At 52.7% G+C, this 15,418-nt stretch overlaps 1 protein-coding gene across 6 annotated transcripts in view; it reads left to right on the top strand.

The window, feature by feature from the left end:
* The first annotated feature begins 11,981 nt into the window (after positions 1 to 11,981).
* Positions 11,982 to 15,418, top strand: part of LOC138667008 (oocyte zinc finger protein XlCOF6-like) — a 51,951-nt gene continuing 48,514 nt past the window's right edge. For 2 of the 6 annotated variants that reach the window (XM_069755233.1, XM_069755232.1), the window contains exon 1: positions 11,982 to 12,098. The gene's annotated coding sequence lies outside the window, so the exon portion shown is untranslated. The remainder of the gene's footprint in view (positions 12,099 to 15,418) is intronic. The other 4 variants (XM_069755234.1, XM_069755237.1, XM_069755236.1 and 1 more) reach the window with 2 other exon arrangements.

Genomic DNA, 15,418 nt, shown 5'->3' on the forward strand with positions numbered 1-15,418 from the left:
TAATGACTGCACATGATGCTCCATACTGTATAATGACCGTACATGATGCTCCATACTGTATAATGACCGTACATGATGCTCCATACTGTATAATGACCGCACATGATGCTCCATACTGTATAATGGCCGCACATGATGCTCCATACTGTATAACAGCCACACATGATGCTCCATACTGTATAATGACCGCACATGATGCTCCATACTGTATAATGACCGCACATGATGCTCCATACTGTACAATAGCCGCACTTGATGCTCCATACTGTATAATGACCGCACATGATGCTCCATACTGTATAACAGCCACACATGATGCTCCATACTGTATAATGACTGCACATGATGCTCCATACTGTATAATGACCGCACATGATGCTCCATAATGTATAATGGCCGCACATGATGCTCCATACTGTATATTGGCTGCACATGATGCTCCATACTGTATAATGACCGTACATGATGCTCCATACTGTATAATGACCGTACATGATGCTTCATACTGTATAATGACCGCACATGATGCTCCATTCTGTATAATGACCACACACGATGCTCCATACTGTATATTGGCCGCACATGATGCTCCATACTGTATAATGACTGCACATGATGCTCCATACTGTATAATGGCCACACATGATGCTCCATACTGTATAATGACCACACATGATGCTCCATACTGTATAATGACCACACATGATGCTCCATACTGTATAATGACCGCACATGATGCTCCATACTGTATAATGACTGCACATGATGCTCCATACTGTATAATGGCCACACATGATGCTCCATACTGTATAATGACCACACATGATGCTCCATACTGTATAATGACTGCACATGATGCTCCATACTGTACAATGGCCACACATGATGCTCCATACTGTATAATGACTGCACATGATGCTCCATATTGTATATTGGCAGCACTTGATACTTCGTACCGTATAATGGCCACACATAGCTACTCCTAACACACGCGGCTGCGCTCTGTAAACTTTGCACACACGGCTCCGTTCCGTACACACGGTTCCACTCCATACATCTCATACACACATGGCTCCGCTCTGTACACCTCGTACACATTCAGCTCCGCTCCATACACCTCATACACACACGGCTCCTCTCCATACATCTCGTACACACGGCACTACTCCGTACACCTCGTACACACACCGCTCCGCTCCATACACATTGCACACGCTGCTCCGCTCCGTATACCATGCACACACATGGCTCCGCTGCGTACACCTCATACACATAAGGCTCCTCTCCATACATCTCGTACACACACGGCACTACTCCGTACACCTCGTACACACACGGCTCCGCTCTATACACATTGCACACTCTGCTCCGCTCCGTATACCTTGTACACGCATGGCTCCGCACACGTAGCTCTGCTCTGTACACCTCGTACACACGTGGCTCCGCTCCGTACACACGTGGCTCCGCTCCATACACCTTTCACACTCTGCTCTGATCCGCACACCTCTTACACACACGACTCCGCTCCGTACACCTGTCACATGCTGCTCCGCTCCGTACACCTCGTACACACGCGGCTGCGCTCCGTACACCTCGTACACACGTGGCTGTGCTCCGTACACCTCGTACACACGGCTCCGCTCCGTACACCTCGTACACACGGCTCGGCTCCGTACACCTTGTACACACGTGGCTGCGCTTCATACACCTCGTACACACGTGGCTCCGCTCCGTACACCTCGTACACACGCGGCTCTGCTCCGTACACCTCGCACACACGTGGCTGCGCTCCGTACACCTCGTACACACACGGCTGCGCTCCGTACACCTTGTACACACGTGGCTCTGCTCCGTACACCTCGTACACACACGGCTGCGCTCCGTACACCTCGTACCCATGTGGCTCCGCTCCGTACACCTCGTACACACGCGGCTGCGCTCCGTACACCTCATGCACACGGCTCCGTACACCTCTTACACACACGGCTCTGCTACATCCACACTGTAAACACCTCCTGACCTCACACATACACTTTAACTTACCCTCCTCCGGCGCCAATGGCAAATAGCAGAGTCCTGTACAAGGATGTCCTCCCGATCATGTGACCCCTGACTCCTCCCATCCTGTGACCTCATCACAGGTCCTGTGCGCACAGAGCAGCCATCATATGGTGTGCTGCTGTGCGGGCCGGGTGCAGGGACTCGGGGAGCTCTCAGCTGACCGGCTGATACACACACCTCCCAACCAGTGCGGGACAATTAATGTCCCGCCCGGGATCGCGGGGCTGACTGTCAAAATCAGGACAGTCCCGCTGGATCCGGGACGGTTGGGAGGTATGTAATACTATGGGCGTGATCAATAGGTTGTCCAGACACTGTGCATCACATTTATCTGTGTGGATAGTGTCTTATGCAAGCCTTACCTCTTTTACCCTCACACTAGGACACTTATCATATAGGAAGGTCACACCCAGGGCCGCCATCAGGGCACTACAGCCGTGACTGGTGTATGGGGCCCGGTGAACAGAGGGGGCCCGCATCGGGCCCCCTCTTACCTGCTCACCGGGCCCCTACCGGCAGCCGCAGGCTGAACCGGGCCCTTAGCGGCGGCCGGCGCTACAGCTGTACGCTATTGACGTGCGGGCCCGCGCCCGCACGTCAATAGTTAACAGCCGCCAGCCGCAGCGTGCAGGTTGCCGGCGTCTGACGTCAGTCGCCGGCGAGTGCACGGTGCAGCTGCGTGGAGAGAGGAGCGCGGCAGGTAAGTAGAACTTTTTTGTTTTTTTAGGAGAGCTGCGATGCGGGGGGGGGGGGGGGGGCCAGGGCAGTAAAGCTGGACACGGGGTGGGGGACCGGGGGCAGTAAAGCTGGACACAGGGTGGGGGCCGGGGGGCAGTAAAGCTGGACACAGGGTGGGGGCCCGGGGGCAGTAAAGCTGGACACAGGGTGGGGGCCGGGGGGCAGTAACGCTGGACACAGGGTGGGGGCCGGGGGGCAGTAAAGCTGGACACAGGGTGGGGGCCCAGGGCAGTAAAGCTGGATACAGGGTGGGGGCCGGGGGGCAGTAAAGCTGGACACAGGGTGGGGGCCCGGGGGCAGTAAAGCTGGACACAGGGTGGGGGCCGGGGGGCAGTAAAGCTGGACACAGGGTGGGGGCCGGGGGGCAGTAAAGCTGGACACAGGGTGGGGGCCGGGGGCCAGTAAAGCTGGACACAGGGTGGGGGCCCGGGGGCCAGTAAAGCTGGACACAGGGTGGGGGCCCGGGGGCAGTAAAGCTGGGCACAGGGTGGGGGCCGGGGGGCAGTAAAGCTGGACACAGGGTGGGGGCCGGGGGGCAGTAAAGCTGGACACAGGGTGGGGGCCCACCAGGGCAGTAAAGCTGGACACAGGGTGGGGGCCAGGGGGCAGTAGAGCTGGACACAGGGTGGGGGCCGGGGGGGCAGTAAAGCTGGACACAGGGTGGGGGCCCAGGGCAGTAAAGCTGGACACAGGGTGGGGGCCGGGGGGCAGTAAAGCTGGACACAGGGTGGGGGCCCGGGGGCAGTAAAGCTGGACACAGGGTGGGGGCCGGGGGGCAGTAAAGCTGGACACAGGGTGGGGGCCGGGGGGCAGTAAAGCTGGACACAGGGTGGGGGCCGGGGGGCAGTAAAGCTGGACGCGGAGGGGGGCAGAGTGCTGGGCAGAGTGCTGGACAGAGATGGGGCAGAGTGCTGGACAGAGATGGGGCAGAGTGCTGGACAGAGATGGGGCAGAGTGCTGGACAGAGATGGGGCAGAGTTCTGAACAGAGATGGGGCAGAGTGCTGGGCAGAGATGGGGCAGAGTGCTGGGCAGAGATGGGGCAGAGTGCTGGGCAGAGATGGGGCAGAGTGCTGGGCAGAGATGGGGCAGAGTGCTGGGCAGAGATGGGGCAGAGTGCTGGGCAGAGATGGGGCAAAGTGCTGGGCAGAGATGGGGCAGAGTGCTGGACAGAGATGGGGCAGAGTGCTGGACAGAGATGGGGCAGAGTGCTGGACAGAGATGGGGCAGAGTGCTGGACAGAGATGGGGCAGAGTGCTGGACAGAGATGGGGCAGAGTGCTGGACAGAGATGGGGCAGAGTGCTGGACAGAGATGGGGCAGAGTGCTGGACAGAGATGAGGCAGGATTGGAAACAGATGGGGCAGAGTGCTGGACACAGATGGGGCAGGATTGCACACAGACTGGGCAGAGTGCTGGACACAGATGGGGCAGGATTGGACACAGATGGGGCAGGATTGGACACAGATGGGGCAGGATTGGAAACAGATGGGGCAGGATTGGAAACAGATGGGGCAGAATGGAGACAGATGGGGCAGGATGGATACGATAGAGACAGATGGGGCAGGATGGGGAGATCATGTGGGGCAGAATGGATACCCATGAGGGCAGGATGGGAGAACATATGGCTGGAGCCTGGAATGAGACACACGGGGGCTAGGATGGCGAATATTACCATAGGGGCTAATTAAGGGATATTATTATTGCAGTGATGTATTTATTTTATTTTTTGAGTATACTGTTTTAAATGGGGGGGAGGTCCTGTTACTGTGTAGAGTGATACTATGTTGCCTTCTTCATGTGGTGTAATGTAGAAGTTGGGAAAATTAAGTAATGTGTTCTACAAGTGGAACTCGAGATAACTGTTTTATTTCCTGCAGAGACGAGTCCTGGCTGGATGAAGTGATGGCGGTCTGTGCTGGATGAAAGATGAAGGACTTCACCTAGAGACGTCACTGGTGAGTCAGTGTTACCTATACACTGACACTATACACTGTATACTATATACAGAGGTCCTGTGTACAATGTCACCAGTGATCACTGTATTACCTATACATTATATACAGAGCTCCTGTGTATAATGTCACCGGTGATCACTGTATTACCTGTACACAGACACTGCATACTAATTACAGATCTCCTGTGTATAATGGCACTGCTGGTGATAGTATTGTGGTTTTTTTTTAATTACTGATCAGTATTGTAGTATTCAGTCATTTGTGGTTATATGCGGTCTGGTCATGGTGTAGCGGTATTTGTTCCTTGTATTTTATATTATTCGATCACTGTGGTGGTAATATGTCATCTGGTCATAGTGCGGTGGTATTTGTTCCTTGTATGTAGTATTATAGGTCATTTTAAAAATTGAAAAATAAATAAAAATATACCTAAATTGTATTGCATATTTTAACAAATATTTAGTAGGTTACAGTAGAGTAGGGCCCGGCCAAAAGTGTCTACCGTGTTATGGTGGCGGCTTAAAAAATCTTTTGGCCAAAACAAAAGCTGCCGGCTATATGTGTGATCTGGTGATGGGAACTGTCAATGTGTGATAGGTGAGAAGTGGAGATTTTCCAAGAGAGAGCGGTGGGACTGTGGACAGTTCGACGGGTGGAGCCTGGAGGCGGGGCTGGGGTGGAGCCTGGGCGGAGTTTCAAGGGGGCCCCGAAAATTTTGCCAGTATGGGGCCCCGAAATTTCTAGTGGCAGCCCTGGTCACACCTGCCACTGCAGGAGACCTTTATGAACCTGAACTATTTCTCCTGATGAACCCCCTGAACAGGGGAGGAAACGCGTTGGGAAAGGAAGACACATTACTCAGGGAGGCTATACTTGCCATGGGCACCGTGTAGTAGATCTATACTTGGGAGTCTTTTTGCAGGGGGCACGACAGGGAAGTCAGACCCTGAGACCCTCCCCCCCATATTTTTTCCTCTTGTTACTTCAAGTTCACCTGTCCTGATCTTTTATGAATGGTGGAAAATCAGGAAACAACAATTGGGTGAGATTGTACCATTTTATTACATGCACTGGTATTTTTGAGCACTTTATAATTTTTTGTTTATTGTCTTTTTATCGTATAAATTAAGGGATAAGTTTTATCAGATTTAGAAGCTGGCTACGCTGGGTGATTTCCACCTGGACAAGGGAACTCTGGACTTGCCTCCAAACCGGCTGGACTCTGCCTGCCCTGTGATCTGGTGCTCTGGACTGTGGATGCTGAGGTTTTCAGTAAAGATAAAGAGACTGCAACCTTGTGTCCTCGTTCTTCACTGCGCCATTCACCATACCACCAGCTACATACTGGGAAGCCCTGGGGACATACTTCACCTGTGGGAAGGTATACTATCTAGCTGCCATAATATCACCCCAGCGGACCCCTTAAAGCAGCGTCGGTCACCCTGACCGAATACCACAGGTGGCGTCACGAACATAAACTTTATCCCTTCAAAGACCTTTCCCTTTTTTACGGACGTCCCATGGCCATGGACCGGGTCAGCCACTGTGATATCCCCCTGTGAACTGCAGGACCCAGTACCGAGTACCCCACGTCCCTTGGGGGGTGATCCAACTTGGCGTCATGAACAGGATCCACTAAACCCCGTGAATGTGCGCCTAAAGACTGTGCCAGAACTGTGCCTGAACCGTATTTTATTGTGAGACTCTGTATTGCAAAAAGACTGCCAAAATTGCTGCCAAACCCGCTGCCATTACAGTGCCACGAGGAGCGCTGGAGAAGAAGGGCGTGCCATCGTTGGTGGGAACTGAGAAGCGCGAAAAATAATGGCCGCCCAGTCCAAGTATCTCTGTACCCTGAGGACGTGTCCATCAGCAACAGAGATCCGCCTTCTGATCCTAAATGGTGGGAGGATACCAAGAAGAAGGAACTGCCCCAGAAGGAGAGCGGGAAAGAGACCTGGACGCAGAGAGCCAAGTGGAGGACGCAATGGCCAGCAGCCCGGAACCAGAGCATGGGGTGGAAGCTGAGGACTGACTCCCCCAGAGACCTGGAAAGGAGCCGCGGCAAGCCGTCACCAGTCATCCCTACACTCCTGCAGACCGGAGTGGAAGCTCTTATCGACCAGCTCCTGCAGATGCAGTTAGACGCCGGGACCATTAGCAAGCCAGCACCTGCGGAAGACTTGCAGGAGCCGTGTCCCGTCCAGCAGCCCTTGACACCGAAGGAGCCCGGCCCCGGAGATGCTGCGGAAGGTAGGACCGACAACCCTGCCCTGGTAGACGAAAACCTCTTAGTGGGCCCCGTAGCTGCACCACCCTGTTATGGCTCTGCCTGACTCCAGATTCTAGGGGAGTGGGACCAGGCCACGGGGATGGAACAGTTCCTGAAGACCCCGATTCAACCCGCCAGCCTACCTGGAGAGGTATATGCGGAGATAACCATCTACTGCTGGGTGAATCCCGGATCAAATCTCATGGGGTTCCCCGGGATAGCCAAACAGGAGGGAGAAACCCTAGAGGTCCTGAGCTGGGACGAGTACCAGCAGCAACTCGCCCGCAGATAGGAGGAAAGAGAGGAGGAACACCAGGCCCGGCGCAGAGCCTTTGACAAAAGGGATCTGCAAGCCAAGGCCCAGGCCCACAAGGACCGCCATGTAAACCAGGCCCCACTTAAGCAGGGCACCGTGGTAACCTTTAAACTGAAAGGAGGCTGGGGCTTCATAAAGGAGCAGGGGTTGTACGCCAAAGTGTTCGTTAATCAGAGGGACGTGGACTCCCATCTCTGGGAAGGACACCCGGATAGGGATCTGTACCCAGGAGACCGTGTCACCTACACTAGGCATTTTGGTGAAAAAGGGTGGTACGCTTTAAATGTCCACAAGTACAAAGACTCCATGTCCAGGCCGCTCAGCTCCAAGACACCAGCCATGCCGCCTCGTGCTGTAACAGCGCCCCCTTGTGCCAAACCGGCTACAACCACCACTACTCCCACTGTCACCCCTTCCTGCACCACCACTAAGACTATGGTGTGTACCATCACCACTACGGAGACTGCTGTAGCCACTAGGCCAACCATCACCTGCACCCAAGCTGTAGTGGAGCGGAGGTCAGTGGTCACCCAAACCCCCGTCAGGAGTGCAGGCACACCATATGTAGCACCTGGTAGCCGCCCACTTCCAAAGGGACTGCCTTTACCAGTGCTACCCCAGTAGAACAAAGGAAATTTGAAATGACTGTATATAGTTCACCGTTAACTCTGCTGCTACCACAAAAAGTTCACTGTTAAAAAGTGTATTGAACCCGACCAGGGTTTCCTTTAAAAGGGTCCTATGCGTAAAGGGATCCTGTGTTTGCACAAGTTGCCTTAAAGAACTGTGAATCATGGACTGATAATGATCAAAAACTTTTCCTGTAAATAGTTTGCACTTTTTAAAGGTGCTTCCTACTGGTTTTACAAAAGAAGCTTTTAAAGACAAGAAATTGCTTCTAACACTGTTGTGAGAACTGCTTTGTTTTCCAGAGACCTGAAGAAAAACCCATCTGGCGCGGCAGGACTCCGAGTCTGGTTACACGCCTTGTAGCCCACCCAAGCCAACGTTGAGGGTTAATGACGGGTCCCTCACATCGTTATTGCTGATACTAAGTTATTGATTAACTTGAATATTAATGATTGACTTGCGTATTAATTGCACTACCTCAGTATTGAAAAGATTGCACTTTGTTGAGCAAAAGCCAGATAGTTAGTATATTAGTGAATTAATATATACTGAATGAAAATAAAATCGAGACTTGTAGTTAGTGTTGTGTGTAGAAAGTAGTAGAAATGTTTGATGTTGAACCTTTGAATCAGATAGACGTGATGTAGTATACCCGTAGGGGTAAGAGAATTCTGCACTTTTGAATAAAACTGAAAAGAGAATATAGTAAACCCGTGGGGGTTGATAGAAAGTTTTGCACTAGAAGAAGAGTAAGAGTAATAGAATGTTGATTTGCACTTTGAAGCCTTAAGAGATAGTATGCCCGTAAGGGTCATCGCATTTCATAGTTAGTTAATTGTTAAGTTGTTTTCTATTCTTATCAAAATGGGCCTATAATGTAAATAGTTTATGAAACGTTCAAGTGTTCTCACCTCCCATAAAGGGAAGCTTAGATATAGTATTAACTTGTTTTATAGCATTCCAAAAATTGTATGTCTTTTTGCTAACATGTATTGTTGTTCTTCTTTTCCCAGTCTGGGACTACTGGATTTAACAAGGGGGGGGGGGGGGATAACGGGGTTGGGCTTGGGGGAGTGCGGCGCCCCAGAGTCCTGGTCATCGCAGTGATATTGCTTTCCTCTCGGGGAGAGTGATGCTACGTTTGGAGGCAAAGAAAGGATAACTGCATCCAGGTATCACAAACATGCAAAACATTCACACTCCAGGCCACCAGGGGAAGCTTCTGCTCCTATTTATTAGGTCACTCCCTTATATATAAATGACTGGTAGTCTGTAGGGAAAGTCAGTGACTTCCAGACAGTAGTCTGAGAAGGACAGAGTGTCCAAGGAGCTGTGCATGCCCTCAGAGCTGCAGCTCCCAGAAAGAGACATTGAAAGGCAGAATTGTACTGCAGCGATCATGAAGGAAGTCGAAGCAAAGGAGAGGATACCAGAAGTGGACCAACCTCGCTCAGGCTGCCTCCTTCTGAGGTGCAAAATCCCGGTAGCCGGAACACCAAGGGAGTAAGGACCTCTACGCCTTATTTCAGAGACCGGCAGAACAGCTAATTGCAGGTTACCTGTCCACACCTACATCCAGGAGGCACGGTGACACCTACAGAGCCAGGTTATATAAGAGACACCATAAACAGGCTCAAGTCACCAGTCATACAGGTTTTGTCCTATACGGGGGACAGAGAGAGCGAAACATCGCATCTGTGAGACCCTTATGTGAAGCCATAGGCAGTAAGAGACTACACCACTGCAGCGCAAGGGAAGGCTACTGATTTCCACCTCGACAAGGGAACTCTGGACTTGCCTCCAAACCGGCTGGACTCTGCCTGCGCTGTTATCTTATGCTCTGGACTGTGGATGCTGAAGTCTTCAGTAAAGGTAAAGAGACTGCAACCTTGTGTCCTCGTTCTTTACTGCGCCATTAACCATACCACCATCTACATACTGGGAAGCCCTGGGGACATACTTCACCTGTGGGAAGGTATACCATCTAGCTGCCATAACATCACCCCAGCGGACCCCTTAAAGCAGCGTCAGTCATCCTGACCGAATACCACAGGTGGCGTCATGAACATAAACCTTATCCCTTCAAAGACCTTTCCCTTTTATACGGACGTCCCAGGGCCACGGACCGGGTCAGCCACCGTGACATCCCCCTATGAACTCCAGGACCCGGTACCGAATACCACACGGCCCTTGGGGGGGCGCTCCATTGTTATATATACAGTCTATGGCTTTGGACATATATAACCTGCCTCTGGGTTCCTTGCCGGAAATAGAGGTCAAGATTAACAAATTCTCCTATCTACATGATTATAAGCTGAGGCTCCTAGATAGAGCAAACACCAAGTTTCGACTTCGAGTCCTGGGAAAACCTCACCACAGGATGAAAAAGCAGTGAATATATAATTTAATTTATGCACTGACCAGTGCCACGCCCGAGGAGGAGCTACGGATTGAAGACGACGTCTGAGAGAAGAGAGTTGAGTATAGAAGCTGGAACAAAAGCTCTGATGTGACAGGACGCAGGACTGATTCCTCAAATCGGTATAGTCCTGCTGAATCCGGGGCAATTGGGAGCTATGCTTATGCCCCCTCCAACATCTCCTGCTGCCAGTGAACACTGCAATCTGCTGGACCAAACTGAAAGTGAAAGTAAAAAGAATTGTGTTAGCAGGAACCAAATTGTGCTGGGAGATTTGGAGTGGGAGTGAATTTGCCAGCTGAACCTGATCAGGTGACACACAAGAAAGACTTCCTTAATATAAAAGGCCTGACCAGCCTTTTTATATTAAGGAATATAAAATAGAGAAGAGCAGTTTGTGCCAGAGCCTTCACAAAAGTAATTTGTATACCTGTAAGGCGGGCTTGCAGTCACCATTGTTACAGAAGAGTCAGAGAGCGGTCAACTGCCGGACAAGGCCTGAGTTGTGAGGAAGATCCATGCCCTGCTCCACTGGAAGGTCGTGATAAAAGCCAAACCAGCCATGAGGGACGCTGCAGCCAAATTACTGAGACATGCTTGGAGAGTGAGACGGGGGACATTGTAAGCCAGTGAGGGCGATTATAGGATGACTCCAGTCAAGGCCTGGGATCCAGACTATGCTGGTCAACACCTGGAACCCAGCCCCCCCACTTTACCAGATTGTCGGTTGATCGGAGGATGTACCTGGTGTGGGCAGCAGATGAGACAGGACCTGATGCTAAAGCTGCACAGAAAGCGTTATTATTAGACTTTATCAGGGCCAAGAAAGCCACAAGGATGCCCTAGAGACTGTACCCGCTAAATACAGCATTTGCCCCCTTCCTGGTTAGACCAAGGTGGGACTGTAGACCCCGAACTGATCTCGAGGGCATATCAAGATTCAAAGAAGCTTTATTGGCAGGACCAAATACACATCAGTTTTGCCAAAGCAAGTGTATAAAGGCAATAGGGATAGGGACTGTGGGGATGTTGGGTAGGAGCTGTAGGGAAGGTGGATGGGGGCAGATCCATTGTGGGGGTTATAGTCCATGGCATAGGGGAGGTGGATGGGGCAGATCCAGGGTGGGGGCTATAGTCCATGGCATAGGGGAGGTGGATGGGGCAGGTCCAGGTTGGGGGCTATAGTCCATGGCATAGGGGAGGTGGATGGGGCAGGTCCAGGTTGGGGGCTATAGTCCATATCTCTTGTAATGTACTAACCAGTATATCTCTATACATATAATTGACTGTAAGTGCAGCTGTGAATATTGTTATTGTGCGATTTATCCGTGATAATAATATTTTCTGCATGTAACCCTGTTTAGTGAATAAAGTAGAAGTAGATTATTGATCCGTCCTGTTGTCTCCGCTGCTGCATTCAGATCACCTGCATTACATGAGACAAGTGGGAAATGACAATGGCCGGTGGGCACTAGAGGGGAAGAAACATTTGCCTGATGCTGAGCAGAGCTTCTCCCTCTCTCTATTCTGTGACCCTTTGGAATTCTGCTTCCAGGACCTGTGATGATGTCACAGTCATGTGATCAGTCACATGGGGGAGGAGCAGGATGGCGGCTTGTAGGAAGTGAAGGGTTTTCCATGTAGAAAGCAGCAACATGTAAGAGCTGAAGGGTTAATTGATTCTGGGGGGACTCCTACATGTACAGGTGTGTTTTTGTAAAGCTTCTTATCTTTTCTCAAGAGGTGATGTTGCTAGATGGTTGTATTGGATAATGGGCAAGAGATTCGGGGGAGGGAGAGGGGGTTGGTTTGGGGGTAAGGGTGTTTAGTAAAATGAAAATGTATTATCAGGTTATGTATCTAACGTACGGTATTTGTCTGGAAATTGTATAGACTGTGTTATTGGCGTTTCATATGCTTTAATAAAAAAGTACATGATTTTAAAAAAAGCTGAAGGGAGAAGTCTGCACTGGTGAGCGGTAATGGGGAGCAGGGACTGTGTGATAGAGGGGACAGGACTCAGTCCTGGGGGGCACCGGGACTCTGCACATTAGGGTACAGCCGGCTCCACATGTAAGAGCTGAAGGGAGAAGTCTGCACTGGTGAGCGGTAATGGGGGAGCAGGGACTGTGTGATAGAGGGGACAGGACTCAGTCCTGGGGGGCACCGGGACTCTGCACATTAGGGTACAGCCGGCTCCACATGTAAGAGCTGAAGGAGAAGTCTGCACTGGTGAGCGGTAATGGGGGAGCAGGGACTGTGTGATAAAGGGGACAGGACTCAGTCCTGGGGGGCATCGGGACTCTGCACATTAGGGTACAGCCGGCTCCACATGTAAGAGGTGAAGGGAGAAGTCTGCACTGGTGAGCGGTAATGGGGGAGCAGGGACTGTGTGATAGGGGGACAGGACTCAGTCCTGGGGGGCACCGGGACTCTGCACATTAGGGTACAGCTGCCTCCACATGTAAGAGCTGAAGGGAGAAGTCTGCACTGGTGAGCGGTAATGGGGGAGCAGGGACTGTGTGATAGAGGGGACAGGACTCAGTCCTGGGGGGCACCGGGACTCTGCACATTAGGGTACAGCCGGCTCCACATGTAAGAGCTGAGGGGAGAAGTCTGCACTGGTGAGCGGTAATGGGGGAGCAGGGACTGTGTGATAGAGGGGACAGGACTCAGTCCTGGGGGGCATCGGGACTCTGCACATTAGGGTACAGCCGGCTCCACATGTAAGAGCTGAAGGGAGAAGTCTGCACTGGTGAGCGGTAATGGGGAGCAGGGACTGTGTGATAGAGAGGACAGGACTCAGTCCTGGGGGGCACCGGGACTCTGCACATTAGGGTACAGCCGGCTCCACATGTAAGAGCTGAAGGAGAAGTCTGCACTGGTGAGCGGTAATGGGGGGGCAGGGACTGTGTGATAGAGGGGACAGGACTCAGTCCTGGGGGGCACCGGGACTCTGCACATTAGGGTACAGCCGGCTCCACATGTAAGAGCTGAAGGGAGAAGTCTGCACTGGTGAGCGGTAATGGGGGAGCAGGGACTGTGTGATAGAGGGGACAGGACTCAGTCCTGGGGGGCACCGGGACTCTGCACATTAGGGTACAGCCGGCCCCACATGTAAGAGCTGAAGGGAGAAGTCTGCACTGGTGAGCGGTAATGGGGGAGCAGGGACTGTGTGATAGAGGGGACAGGACTCAGTCCTGGGGGGCACCGGGACTCTGCACATTAGGGTACAGCCGGCTCCACATGTAAGAGCTGAAGGAGAAGTCTGCACTGGTGAGCGGTAATGGAGGAGCAGGGACTGTGTGATATAGAGGACAGGACTCAGTCCTGGGGGGCACCGGGACTCTGCACATTAGGGTACAGCCGGCTCCACATGTAAGAGCTGAAGGAGAAGTCTGCACTGGTGAGCGGTAATGGGGGGGCAGGGACTGTGTGATAGAGGGGACAGGACTCAGTCCTGGGGGGCACCGGGACTCTGCACATTAGGGTACAGCCGGCTCCACATATAAGAGCTGAAGGGAGAAGTCTGGACTGGTGAGCGGTAATGGAGGAGCAGGGACTGTGTGATAGAGGGGACAGGACTCAGTCCTGGGGGGCACCGGGACTCTGCACATTAGGGTACAGCCGGCTCCACATGTAAGAGCTGAAGGAGAAGTCTGCACTGGTGAGCGGTAATGGGGGAGCAGGGACTGTGTGATAGAGGGGACAGGACTCAGTCCTGGGGGGCACCGGGACTCTGCACATTAGGGTACAGCCGGCTCCACATGTAAGAGCTGAAGGAGAAGTCTGCACTGGTGAGCGGTAATGGGGGAGCAGGGACTGTGTGATAGAGGGGACAGGACTCAGTCCTGGGGGGCACCGGGACTCTGCACATTAGGGTACAGCCGGCTCCACATGTAAGAGGTGAAGGGAGAAGTCTGCACTGGTGAGCGGTAATGGGGGAGTAGGGACTGTGTGATAGAGGGGACAGGACTCAGTCCTGGGGGGCACCGGACTCTGCACATTAGGGTACAGCCGACTCCAAATGTAAGAGCTGAAGGGAGAAGTCTGCACCGGTGAGCGGTAATGGGGGAGCAGGGACTGTGTGATATAGAGGACAGGACTCAGTCCTGGGGGGCACCGGACTCTGCACATTAGGGTACAGCCGGCTCCACATGTAAGAGGTGAAGGGAGAAGTCTGCACTGGTGAGCGGTAATGGGGGAGTAGGGACTGTGTGATAGAGGGGACAGGACTCAGTCCTGGGGGGCACCGGACTCTGCACATTAGGGTACAGCCGACTCCAAATGTAAGAGCTGAAGGGAGAAGTCTGCACCGGTGAGCGGTAATGGGGGAGCAGGGACTGTGTGATATAGAGGACAGGACTCAGTCCTGGGGGGCACCGGACTCTGCACATTAGGGTACAGCCGGCTCCACATGTAAGAGGTGAAGGGAGAAGTCTGCACTGGTGAGCGGTAATGGGGAGCAGGACTGTGTGATAGAGGGGACAGGACTCAGTCCTGGGGGGCACCGGACACTGCACATTAGGGTACAGCCGACTCCAAATGTAAGAGCTGAAGGGAGAAGTCTGCACTGGTGAGCGGTAATGGGGGAGCAGGGACTGTGTGATAGAGGGGACAGGACTCAGTCCTGGGGGGCACCGGGACTCTGCACATTAGGGTACAGCCGGCTCCACATGTAAGAGCTGAAGGAGAAGTCTGCACTGGTGAGCGGTAATGGAGGAGTAGGGACTGTGTGATAGAGGGGACAGGACTCAGTCCTGGGGGGCACCGGGACTCTGCACATTAGGGTACAGCCGGCTCCACATGTAAGAGCTGAAGGAGAAGTCTGCACTGGTGAGCGGTAATGGGGGAGCAGGGACTGTGTGATAGGGGGGGACAGGACTCAGTCCTGGGGGGCACCGGGACTCTGCACATTAGGGTACAGCCGGCTCCACATGTAAGAGCTGAAGGGAGAAGTCTGCACTGGTGAGCGGTAATGGGGAGCAGGGACTGTGTGATAGAGGGGACAGGACTTAGTCCTGGG

The sequence above is a fragment of the Ranitomeya imitator genome, chromosome 2 (assembly GCF_032444005.1).
Source record: "Ranitomeya imitator isolate aRanImi1 chromosome 2, aRanImi1.pri, whole genome shotgun sequence".
NCBI lineage: Eukaryota > Metazoa > Chordata > Amphibia > Anura > Dendrobatidae > Ranitomeya > Ranitomeya imitator.